The sequence below is a fragment of the Primulina eburnea genome, chromosome 13 (genome assembly GCF_022965805.1).
Source record: "Primulina eburnea isolate SZY01 chromosome 13, ASM2296580v1, whole genome shotgun sequence".
Classification (NCBI taxonomy): Eukaryota; Viridiplantae; Streptophyta; class Magnoliopsida; order Lamiales; family Gesneriaceae; genus Primulina; species Primulina eburnea.
Genome location: NC_133113.1, coordinates 6832978 through 6845169, shown reverse-complemented (window position 1 = coordinate 6845169; position 12192 = coordinate 6832978). Strand labels below are relative to the sequence as shown.

The 12192-nt window shown below is 39.9% G+C and overlaps 1 non-coding gene across 1 annotated transcript; it reads right to left on the bottom strand.

The window, feature by feature from the left end:
• Window positions 1–440: 440 nt before the first annotated feature.
• LOC140810999 (small nucleolar RNA R71) lies at window positions 441–546 on the bottom strand. Its single transcript, XR_012113393.1, has one exon. It is a non-coding gene; the product is annotated as a small nucleolar RNA R71 (small nucleolar RNA).
• Window positions 547–12192: the final 11646 nt, after the last annotated feature.

The following is a 12192-nucleotide window of genomic DNA, read 5'->3' as shown; positions in this document are numbered from 1 at the left end:
ACTTATGGAGAGACACGAGCCAGAACGTGAGGAGGAACAGCGTGAGGAGAGACATATCGAGATGCCACGCCGCATACCAATGCTGGAGTATGCCCAACCTTCTTTGGAGGGTGCACGCCCTAGCATTGTGAGACCTATTGTGCGGGCAAATCACTTCGAAATCAAACAAGCCATTATCCAGATGATTCAGAACACCGTCCAATTTGGAGGAACTGCTGTGGACGATCCAAACACACACATCGCGGATTTTCTTGAGATTTGCGATACTTTTAAATTTAATGGAGTTTCTGATGATGCTGTTAGATTGCGTTTATTTCCTTTCTCTTTGCGTGATAAAGCTAAAGCTTGGTTGAATTGTTTACCTGTAGGTTCGATCGCTACATGGGAGGACATGGCGAAGGCGTTTCTCATCAAATACTTTCCTCCATCGAAGACCATGAAGCTGCGGGCAGACATCACAACATTTGCTCAGTTCGATCAAGAGTCACTATATGAGGCGTGGGAGCGTTTCAAAGATCTATTACGAAGATGCCCCCATCACGATTTGCCACTTGGGTTAGTCGTTCAAACCTTCTATTATGGCTTACTTACTCCTAATCGTACTATGATAGATGCTGCTGCTTGTGGAAATCTATTGAGAAAAACTGCTGAGGAAGGATATGAGCTACTGGAGGAGATGGCTGCTAGCAGTTATCATCCTCAATCTGACAGGAACAACCAGCGGAGAAGTGCCGGAGTTCACCAGGTAACTGATTTTTCTGTTATTACTGCACAACTTGACGCTCTAAACAGGAAAATAGACGGCTTGAATGTGGGTGGCACGGCTATGCGTCTTCAAGAGATATTCTGTGAAAAGTGTGGAGGAGAGCACTATGTGAAAGACTGTCAAGATGGAAATCTCTTCTATGTGCAAAATGAGGCACCGGTGAATCAAGTGGGAGTCCAAAACCGACCAAGGAATGACCCTTATTCGAACACATACAATCCTGGGTGGAGGCAACATCCTAACTTCTCATGGGGCGGTCAAAACAGTCAAACTAGACTGCAAGGAGGACAACAATATGGCAAACAACCGATGTATAAATCCGATCCTCCTAGAGAAGAAAAGTCCAACTTGGAACAAATGATGTCTAAGTTTATTTCATCCACTGAAACTTGACTCCAAAACCAAGATGCATCAATAAAGGGACTCGAGAATCAAATTGGACAGTTGGCCAAGATGATAGCAAGTAGAGAGCAAGGCACCTTGCCAAGTAACACAGAGACGAATCCAAAAGAGCAAGTGAAGGCTATTGAGTTGAAAAGTGGGAAAGTTTTGGAGTCAAGGGAAAAAGTAGTAAACTCAAACAGTGGATGAGCAACCCGCGACATCTAAAGGTAAGTCTTCTAACTCCACACTAGCACGCACTGCACAACCAAAAATCGTTATACCTCCTCCTTTCCCTGCAGCACTTAAAAAAGCAAAACTAGATGCACAATTCGGTAAGTTTCTTGAGGTGTTTAAAAAGTTGCATATTAATATTCCCTTTGCCGATGCTCTAATGCAAATGCCTAGCTATGCTAAATTTTTGAAGGATATCTAAGCAAATAAGAGGAAGTTGGAGGATCATATGACAGTACACTTAACTGAAAATTGCTCCGCTTTGGTGCAAAACAAAATCCCACCTAAGCTAAAAGACCCAGGGAGTTTCTCTATTCCTTGCATGATTGGTGATGTTGTTTTTCATAAAGCATTATGTGATCTTGGTGCAAGTATTAATCTGATGCCATTTTCTGTGTTTAGGAAACGTGGGTTGGGAGAGCCTATGCCGACGAGGATGTCCTTGCAACTGGCTGACAGATCTGTCAAGTACCCCCGCGGAGTGGTTGAGGATGTGCTAGTGAAGGTGGACAAATTCATTTTTCCTGCCGATTTCGTGGTGCTCGACATGGAGGAGGATACCGAGATGCCTCTCATTTTGGGGAGACCATTCCTTGTGACTGGCAAGGCACTTATTGATGTGCAAGAGGGAAAGTTGAGATTGAGAGTGGGCGAAGAAGAGATTACATTTGATGTTTTTAATGCACTTAAGCACACACTGCATTCTGATAGTTGTTTTAGAATTGATGCTTTTGACTCTCTTGTATCCAACTATGTGCAGGATGCTCTTAGGGACCCTTTGGAGGCCACTATCAATACTGAATTGGGAGAAGAGGAGTTAGACGAAGAAAGAGCTGAAATTGTGGCACACTTTAATGCCAACCAACCATGGAGAAGGCCAATGAGGATGCGACTGGAGGATCTAGGAGAACGAAGAGATTTGACCCCTCAAAGGTCAAGCATCGAGGATCCACCAACGCTTGAGCTAAAGCCGTTGCCTCCACACCTCAAGTACGTATACTTAGGTGAGAATAACACTTTACCTGTCATTATTTCTGCTGCTTTGACAGATGTGATGGAGGACAAGCTGTTGGAAGTTTTGAAAGCGCACAAGGGTGCATTTGCGTGGAAGGTGGCAGATATCAGAGGAATAAATCCATCCGTCTGCATGCACAAGATCTTGATGGAAGAGAAGTACTCACCTTTTGTGCAACCTCAAATACGATTAAATCCAAAGATGCAAGAGGTAGTAAAGGCTGAAACAATTAAGCTTCTCGACGCAGGTATCATCTATCCTATATCTGATAGTGCATGGGTAAGTCCTGTTCAGTGTGTGCCAAAGAAAGGTGGGATTACTGTTATCACAAATGAAAATAATGAATTAATACCCACTAGGACTGTTACGGGATGGCGTGTGTGCATTGATTATAGGAAATTGAATGATGCTACCCGTAAAGATCACTTTCCCCTTCCCTTTATTGATCAAATGCTTGAGAGGTTAGCGGGTCATGAGTTCTATTGTTTTTTAGATGGGTATTCTGGGTATAACCAAATCATGATTGCGCCCGAGGACCAAGAGAAAACCACTTTCACTTGTCCTTATGGCACTTTTGCTTTTAGACGGATGCCATTTGGTTTGTGTAATGCCCCTGCCACTTTTCAGCGATGCATGACTGCTATATTCCATGATATGATTGAGACTTTTCTTGAGATATTTATGGATGACTTCTCGATTTTTGGCTCGTCTTTTAATGATTGTTTGCAGAACTTGCAGGTAGTGTTGAGGAGATGTGAGGAGACAAACTTGGTGCTTAATTGGGAAAAATGCCACTTTATGGTACAAGAGGGAATTGTCCTAGGGCACAAGGTTTCGGGGCACGGAATAGAGGTGGATAAGGCGAAAGTTGAAGTTATCAAGAACTTACCACCTCCGGCGTCCATAAAGGGAGTTAGAAGCTTTCTAGGCCACGCCGGTTTTTACCGACGTTTCATCAAAGATTTTTCTAAAGTTGCAAAACCTTTATCTTCTTTACTCATGAAAGATGTGCCTTTTGATTTCAATTCTGATTGTTTGCAGGCATACGAGAAGTTGAAAGAGCGCTTAGTGACGGCTCCTGTCTTGGTGGCACCGGATTGGGATCTACCCTTCAAGATCATGTGCGATGCTAGCGATACTGCGGTAGGTGCTGTCCTCGGACAAAGACAAAACAAGGTATTTCACACCATATACTATGCAAGTAGGACTCTAGATGAAGCACAATTGAATTATGCCACCACCGAAAAAGAGTTACTTGCAGTAGTGTTTGCACTTGACAAGTTTCATGCTTATCTTGTTTTGTCGAAAGTAATTGTGTTTACTGATCACTCTGCCCTTAAATATTTACTTGCAAAGAAAGATGCAAAGCCACGCTTACTTCGGTGGATTTTATTATTGCAAGAATTTGATGTGGAAATAAAATATAAGAAGGGTGTTGAGAATGTGGTTGCAGATCATTTGTCTAGATTAGAATTTATCAGTAATGATTGTGTGACTGATGCGATTAATGATTGGTTTCCGGATGAGCAGTTGTTTGAGGTGAAAAATTGTCCATGGTATGCAAATTTTGCGAATTTTCTTGTTACAGGCTCACCTCCCCCAAATCTAACATTTCACCAAAGAAAGAAATTCTTTTCGGACGTGAAATATTATTTTTGGGAGGAACCTTTCTTGTTTAAGATTTGTGCAGATTCTATGATTCGGAGATGTGTGGCGGAGGAAGAGATGGGATCGATTCTTACTCATTGCCATGACCGTGAGGTAGGTGGTCACTTTGGACCAACGAGGACGGCATCTAAGGTACTCGAATGTGGCTTTTATTGGCCAACCCTCTTTAAAGATGCTCGTTCTTATGTGCTAGCATGTGATAAATGCCAACGGACAGGTAACATCTCTAACCGTCACGAAATGCCTTTAAATAATATCATTGAGTGTGAGGTTTTTGATGTGTGGGGAATAGATTTCATGGAACGTTTCCCAGTTCGTTCACGAAAAAATACATTTTGGTGGCGGTGGATTATGTGTCTAAGTGGGTAGAGGCGGAAGCATACGCCACTAATGATGCTCAAGTGGTTCTAAAATTTTTGAAGAAAAACATTTTTAACCGCTTTGGAACACCACGAGCAATCATTAGTGATGGTGGCACTCATTTCTGCAACAAACTCTTTGAAAAACTTTTAAGCAAATATGGTGTCACACATAAAATCTCTACCCCTTATCACCCCAGACGAGTGGTCAAGTGGAAGTGTCGAACCGAGAGATAAAGAGAATTCTGGAGAAAGTGGTAGGCGTCAGTAGGAAAGACTGGTCGGTGAGGTTAGATGATGCTCTATGGGCATATAGGACTGCTTTTAAAACACCTATAGGCACTACACCGTATAGGTTGTTATTTGGTAAAGCATGTCATTTACCTGTCGAGTTGGAGCATCGGGCATATTGGGCAACAAAAGCACTGAACTTTAATTTTACTGATGCAGGTGAACAGCGTTTGCTTCAATTGGACCAATTGGAGGAGTTCCGGAATTTGGCTTACGATCTTGCACTGTCTTACAAGGAGAAAACCGAAAAGGCTCATGACAAAAGAATCATCGAGAGAGAATTTAAGGAGGGAGAAAGTGTTCTGCTCTACAACTCCCGGTTGCGCTTGTTTCCCGGTAAATTGAAGTCGCGATGGTCCGGTCCATTCGTGATCTCGAAAGTTTATCCATCGGGAGCTGTGGAATTGAAAGATGGAAAAGATGGGACATTTACGGTCAATGCCCAGCGCCTAAAGCACTACATGGGTGGCACAGTTGAGCCACAACTTGGAATCACACGGTTCCAAGAGAATCCGAACTGAGACGGACCGACAGTCAAGCTCTCGACTATAAATTGAGAACTCTTCTTTTTCCCTTATCTTGCATTTAATTCAATTTCGATTATTGTCATCTTTATTCGTATTTATTGTTAATCTCGTTTCTTGTTCTTCAATTTTGTTTTTTAAAAAAAACATTATTTCGATTCTGGGCTGAAAGTTGACGCTCGGGCGGTATTTTTATGCCGCTCGAGCGCGAAACTTCCCTTGGCATACAGAAAGTTGGCGCTCGGGCGGTGATTTCCTACCGCTCGAGCGCGCCTGCTTACCTCTGACTATTACATTACAGAAGGTTGGCGCTCGAGCGGTAACTTTTTACCGCTCGAGCGCGACCGCTTTAATAAGCGAGATCCCCTTTCCCTTCTTCATTCTGCACGAAATTTTCCCCTTTCACTCCCCAAATCCCTAACCCTCTTCCACTCTACTCTCAAATTTTTGCAGGCAATCTCTCCTACCATCAAGACTCAAGCATCGTGGGCAAGCTCATCCTTCGGAATTCAAGCGTCATCTTCTTCGATTCCCCCAAAATCTCTCTCATCCACTACTATGGCTCCAAAGAAGAAACAAAGAGGTACTTCCGCTTCTTCCTCTTCTTCGACTTTTGATAGGCATCGCTTTGTTAGTGAAGAAGCTCGGGCTAGGTATGAGCATGCCAAGATGAATAGAAATCCAATAGTAGAGAGGGGATTCCGAAAAGAATCTGCCGATAGGCACCTAGGAACTCGGATAGAATTGGAACGGCGCGGATGGGAAACTTTTTCCAATCATCCTAAGGCGGCGGTAGTTTCGGTGGTGCGTGAATTTTACGCGAATGCTATGGAGGGGAGAAATGGGACGGTGTTTGTTCGGGGTGTACATGTCCCGTGTGACTCGGCAACTATCAATGCATTGTTGGAAACGACGGAGGTCGACAACTCTCGTTTTGAGGCTTTAGCTGCTGACCCGAACTATGACTTGATTATCACCGCGCTATGCCATCCGGGTGCGGGTGCGATGTGGAAACCAGTGGGCGGACCGCCGAGCTGTTTCGACGAGAAATTCTTGACCGTTGACGCTGCCATGTGGTACTTATTTGTGGCCCGACGGATGATGCCGGTCTCGCATAAGAGCGAGGTCCAAAAGGAACGAGTGGTTCTCCTTTTTGCGTTAACTCACGGCTACGACGTGAATGTGGGCACACTTATCCACTCTCAAATCATGTTGTGTGCTCGCAACAGTCACGTCGGTCTGTTCTTCCCGACAATTATCTCCGAGTTGTGTGCCTGTGCGGGAGTTCTATTCCGGGACGACGAGGAGTGGATTCAACCCATGAAGCCGATTTCCATCGAAGACGATAAGCGAAAGTATGCCAAGCGACAGATTGACTTCCCCACTGAGGAGGAAAATTTAGGTGGCTCTAGCGCCGCCGCTCCACGCCGCCGTCCACCACCACCCCGCCGGCGAACTCACACCGATATGATGGCTGAGAATCTCGCCTTCCAAACGCATCAGGGTCAATTCAACTCGTATGTCACCGACCATCTGTCTCACATTGACTCCATGATGCGCTCGCTGCTTGTGCAAGGGGGCGTTGACCCATCGACCATCCCACCGTCTCCGCTATCCCCCTCCCCCATTCCGGTTCCAGTATGATTACTCTCAGCATGGGGAGGCCGCAGGAGTGCCACCGCCGGAGCAGGATGAGGATGACACTTGATCAGGGGAGTTTACTGTTTCCCCTACTTCGCAATTTTTTTTTCCCTTTACCGATTTTCTGTTTTTCTTTCTTATCATTGTTTCCGTCTAGCATGTTTATTAGCTTCATGTTTATTTAGTCTGCATTTGTGTTTGCATATTTGTGTTTGCATTTCTGTGTTTGCATTTACATTCATGAGTTGTTTTATTTTTAGTGTCTGTTTCGTTTTGTGCAATGAGGGCATTGCACAACTCTAGTATGAGGGGGGGTAGATTGTTATGTTTGCTTAGTTATTCGTTGCATTTATGATGTCTAATGTCGTTTATGGTGAGAAGACATAATTTATGCGCCAATGATGATGTTGAATTGATAATATACAAAAATATTGCTTGGGTCACTTCATGAATGATACTCTTGATTGTTGAAGCATGAATTTTGGTACAAAGTTTGAACTTTTTGAGCACATATGTGTGGGGACTAGAATTTTGTAGGAATAATGGTGAAATTTGAAAGTTTTGTGTGGTTAACTTGAAAGGCACCATTTATGAGTTGATTTAGCATGTAAACCCGTGAAAATAAGTCGCTAATTGGGACCTTGAATGAGAAAATTTGATTGGCCTTGAACTTTACATTTACCTCCTTTCCAATGCACTGAATTAAAATGTCATACTCCTAACCAGCTGTAATCCAAAGTATATATTCTTAGCCTAGGGAGTACATGTGTGAAAATTGTGCAAATAAAAAAACAAAAAAAAAAGAGAAAAAGAGAAGAAAGAAGGAGATGTAAGGTGAGGGGGAGCCGAAATAAAAGGAATGAAATTCTATTCCTAGGCTAAAAGTTGGAGATGTAAGGAGACGAGGAAAGTCAGACGAAAAGCCTTGACGATTGCACAATGAAAATGATCGGTGTACTCCCAACTTTTAGCCACTTGAGCTTATGTCCTTCTTTTCGACACCCTTATCTGCACTTAAAAGTTGAATAAAGTTCAATTTATGGCTAGTGATAAATGGACACGGGGATGCATGCTAGTGAGACTTGTATTGAAGTGTTAATTGAGTGACTCACATGATTTGATAATTGATCTATTTGAAGTACGAATGACTAGACCCATCATGACACACACACATGTTCAAATTAGTGTCGAGATTTATGTGTAGATGAGAATGAGTATTCGTTTGTGATTTGACTTAGCATGATTTGTATGTGGGAAAGTTCACTGAGGCATGAGAATAAAAGTTGTTAACTCACCATTGACATTTACTTGTGTTAGTTATTTCTTGTTTGAGTAATTTTGTGGTTGTTGAGTTTGTTTAGTATCTCGTGCTTTAACCTATTTTACTCGAGGACGAGCAAAAGGTTAGTATGAGGGGGTTGATATGTGTCGTTTTTACGTGTTTATTGCATTAGTTTTAGTTGTGTTTACATTGTGCATGCATGCATTTCATTTACATTTTGTTCATTTTATAGTAACCATTTGCATTTTATCATATCTCACTGTTGGGTGATGAATTTGTAGGAAAAATGGTCGGAAAACGGAAAATATAGCAAAGTGTGCAAAGTTGAAGAACTCGGACAGAATACTCGGCGCCCGAGCGGTAGAATTTTACCGCCCGGGCGCGAAAGATGACTAATTGAGCAAGCCTTACAGAAAGTTGGCGTCCGAGCGGTACTTTTATACCGCCCGGGCGCGAGAAGACGAAGTGCCAAACAGAACTTGTGGCGCTCGGGCGGTACTTTTCTACCGCCCGAGCGTGAATGCCGCACCAGCTGAGGAACATCACAGAAAGTTGGCGCTCGAGCGATACTTTTCTACCGCCCGAGCGCCGCCTATTTTTGGAAATTATTGTGCGCGATTCTCTACCTTATTTCGGAGGTGTGGTTGATATGGTAAGGCTATTGTACGTTTTTGAGGGATTATTCAGACATCATTGAAGCTACGACAAGGAGTTTTGGAGAGTTTTTGCATTTGGATTAAAGATTCGACGGTTGCCGGGCATCGTTCTTCGCAGATTTCGTCACGTCTCGTATTTCTAGTTTATTTTCCTTTATTTAAATATTGTTTTGCTTATTTTAATTATGAATTCTAGTAGCTAAACTTTCATATTTGTTGGGATTAAAGGGGATCCTACCCCAAAACTTTGATCTAGTTAATTCATCTTTCGATTTGTGATTTGTTCTTGGTTATACTATTGTTTTATTGTGTTGTTAGAGCGTAGCTAACTTTAACAACGTTTTTATTTCGCGAGTGAGTTCGAGAGAATAACTTGTGATAAGAACTAGTAGTATAATTCGCGGATCTACAATTTACATAGAGATATGAAATTGGATACATGCCGATAGTCATAGTCCTTAGGGTCGAAAACTAGGGGATTTCATCAATCGAAATGCGATTCATTCTTGATAAATAATTAAAGACATTTAATTACTTCATTGAGTGAATTAGTTTGGCATAGCTCGAGAGAGTGTGTTCAATAGATTAGGAAATCCTGTCGGAAGCGTAGATCACGATCGAACGAATTAATTGATTAACGAGGGGTAGGTGAACCGAGATTCCCAACAAATCCATTTCTCATTGAGTTTAATTCAATCATTTTAGATATAAATTCTCATTCATCACTTGTTGAGTCATTTTAATTGCATATTTAATTGAGTATAGTAGGAATAATCACACAAATCAATTTTCGTTGCTAAATGTTAAATAACTGAAAATAACAATTGTCAAACACAGTCTTCAGCGGAACGATACTCGTACTCACGTACACTATATTATAACTTGACATCGTGCACTTGCGATCAATGTTTGAGCATACAAAATAATATTTTATTGGGGATTTCACTGTGCAAGTTTTGCTCGATCACTTAGCATAAAAAGTGATATATACTTTTTCATGGATGACCCAAATAAAGATTCGTCTCACAAAATACGACCCGTGAGACCGTCTTACACAAGTTTTTGATGTTGTGATAATTAGAAGAGAAAATAAATAATTTGTTTGTTAGTTGACGTATTTCTAAATAATTAAATTTGGTCTCAGTCTATTAAATTTGTTGTTTTTTTAAGTATTATATTGAGCGGACTATTATCGTGAAAATAAAAATTGCTGATAAAATATCATATATTACTAATATGTCACCTCACTGATGTGTCAGATCATCTTCCCAGAAAAATAGGACAACAAGGCAAAGTAAAACCCAAGTAACAAAAACTCAAACATAACAAGTTGGAAGACTGGATTAACGGGAAATTGGCCTTCAGTCCCCAGTTGTCGATATTTTTTGTGTTCAGTCAGTCCCTGGGTATTTTTTTAGTACCACATTTCCATATGAAATGTACCACATTTTGTATGACATAGTACTATAATTTTGTGGGTAGGGAGTGAACCCAAAGAAATGTTTTGATTGTGGATTTTTCACTAACTTCTCCCTGGATCAACTATATTTTCTAGTTAAAATAAGACTATTTCAATTCAATTCCAAGCTGAGTTCAGATTTCAGATAAATGTTATTGCTGGTATTATTTATATTCCAATTTGACAAAAATTTGTGTAAGACGGTCTCACGGGTTTATTTTGTGAGACAGATATCTTATTTGGATCATCCATAAAAAAATATTACTTTTTATGCTAAAAGTATTACTTTTTATTGTGAATATAGGTAGGTTGACTCATCTCACAAATAAAAATTCGTGAAATCGTCTCACAAGAGATATACTCTTCTAATTTTTATGATCCCACCATAGTACGACTTTAATACATTAGAAGTCACTGAGAAATCTACTTCCGAATGAGATCTTACTATTTTGTTTATCTTTTTCTACTTTATAAATTAATTGTATTTAAGAAAAAGTTTGAAATTTCACTCGCACAGTAAAACAAAAACATCATTAACTACAATTAACAATTTTATTTCCAAAAACTACTTTCAAAATTTTCATGTGAAGTTGATGCGTAAAATTTATTCATAAATAGAGGACAAATAACAAAATATAGAGTACAAATAATAACACACGTAAACTATATTATAAACCAACATAAAAAGCGAACACATTGTGTGTGTAAAGAAAAAAAAATTATTTTTGAAGAAATCAAAATAAAGGATTAATTGAACTAATATCCTTCTATCATATCTTTTATCAAATCTCTAATTATAGTGACGGTTTATGAGCGACGATTTAAGCAAAACTGTCCCTAATTAGCGACAAATCTTAACGGTTCCTTTGTACCGCCGCTAATGAGCGATAGTTTTGCTTAAATCGTAGTTAATTAGCGACGATTTTGGTTAAAGTGTCGCTAATTAACGACGTTTTATACACCGTCGCTAACACCTAATTTTTTTTGTATCATGAACGCAATAGGAATATCTTTGCCCTTATTTGAAGGCAACCAACTTTAATAAATGCTATTTGGATATTTTTGAGACCAAATACTTATCAATGATAATGATAATAATATACTACAACAAATTATAGAAATGAAAGTTAGCAGATTTTTTGCCATCCACGTATATATTCATAAGACCATGAGTTGTATTGAGGTCAACTGAATAGACAAAATTTGAAGAAATGCGACAAAGAAAGAGATAAAAGGCTTGACCTGGTTATGATTTCGGTCAACGTCTGACTAGACAAAATTTGATTTTAGTTAAATGAATTTGATTTATAAATATATATGTATATTCATGAGTCTTGATACAAGATTTTTATGGGAATTTCTTTTAAAACATAATATATGTCGTATCTTTACACACTGTTGCATTAAATGATTCGATGATGTTCTCGCGAACATCTTTTTAGATTCGTCTTTTTTTTACTTTGAGAAAATATTCACGCAAATGTAACAGTGTGTAAGGATGCAACACTTGATGAAGTATTGCGTGAGAGAACAACTGATGTGACGTTCCATATGGTGAGAATCTAAGAAATATATGGTGAGAAGAGGGTAATGTGCATGCTCAGGTATCAATCACTGAAAATTTAATTAGCCTGCAAACGTAAACAAAACGCGCACAACCACACCATTAAAGTTCCGTAGTCAGTATCATTATTATTATCATTATTATTATTATTATAAATTATTATTATTATTATCATATCATAATATGTAAGTGCACATTCTCTGCCCATTTGCACAGCAGCTCAAGACTAGTGGAGATTTGTATTTATTAGTTATTTAATGCGACTGTGATTACTGTTTCCTCTGAAAATGACATCGGAAGTTAATTTCAAGAGAATGATCTTTTGCATAATTTTATGGGTTAGTTTTAAATG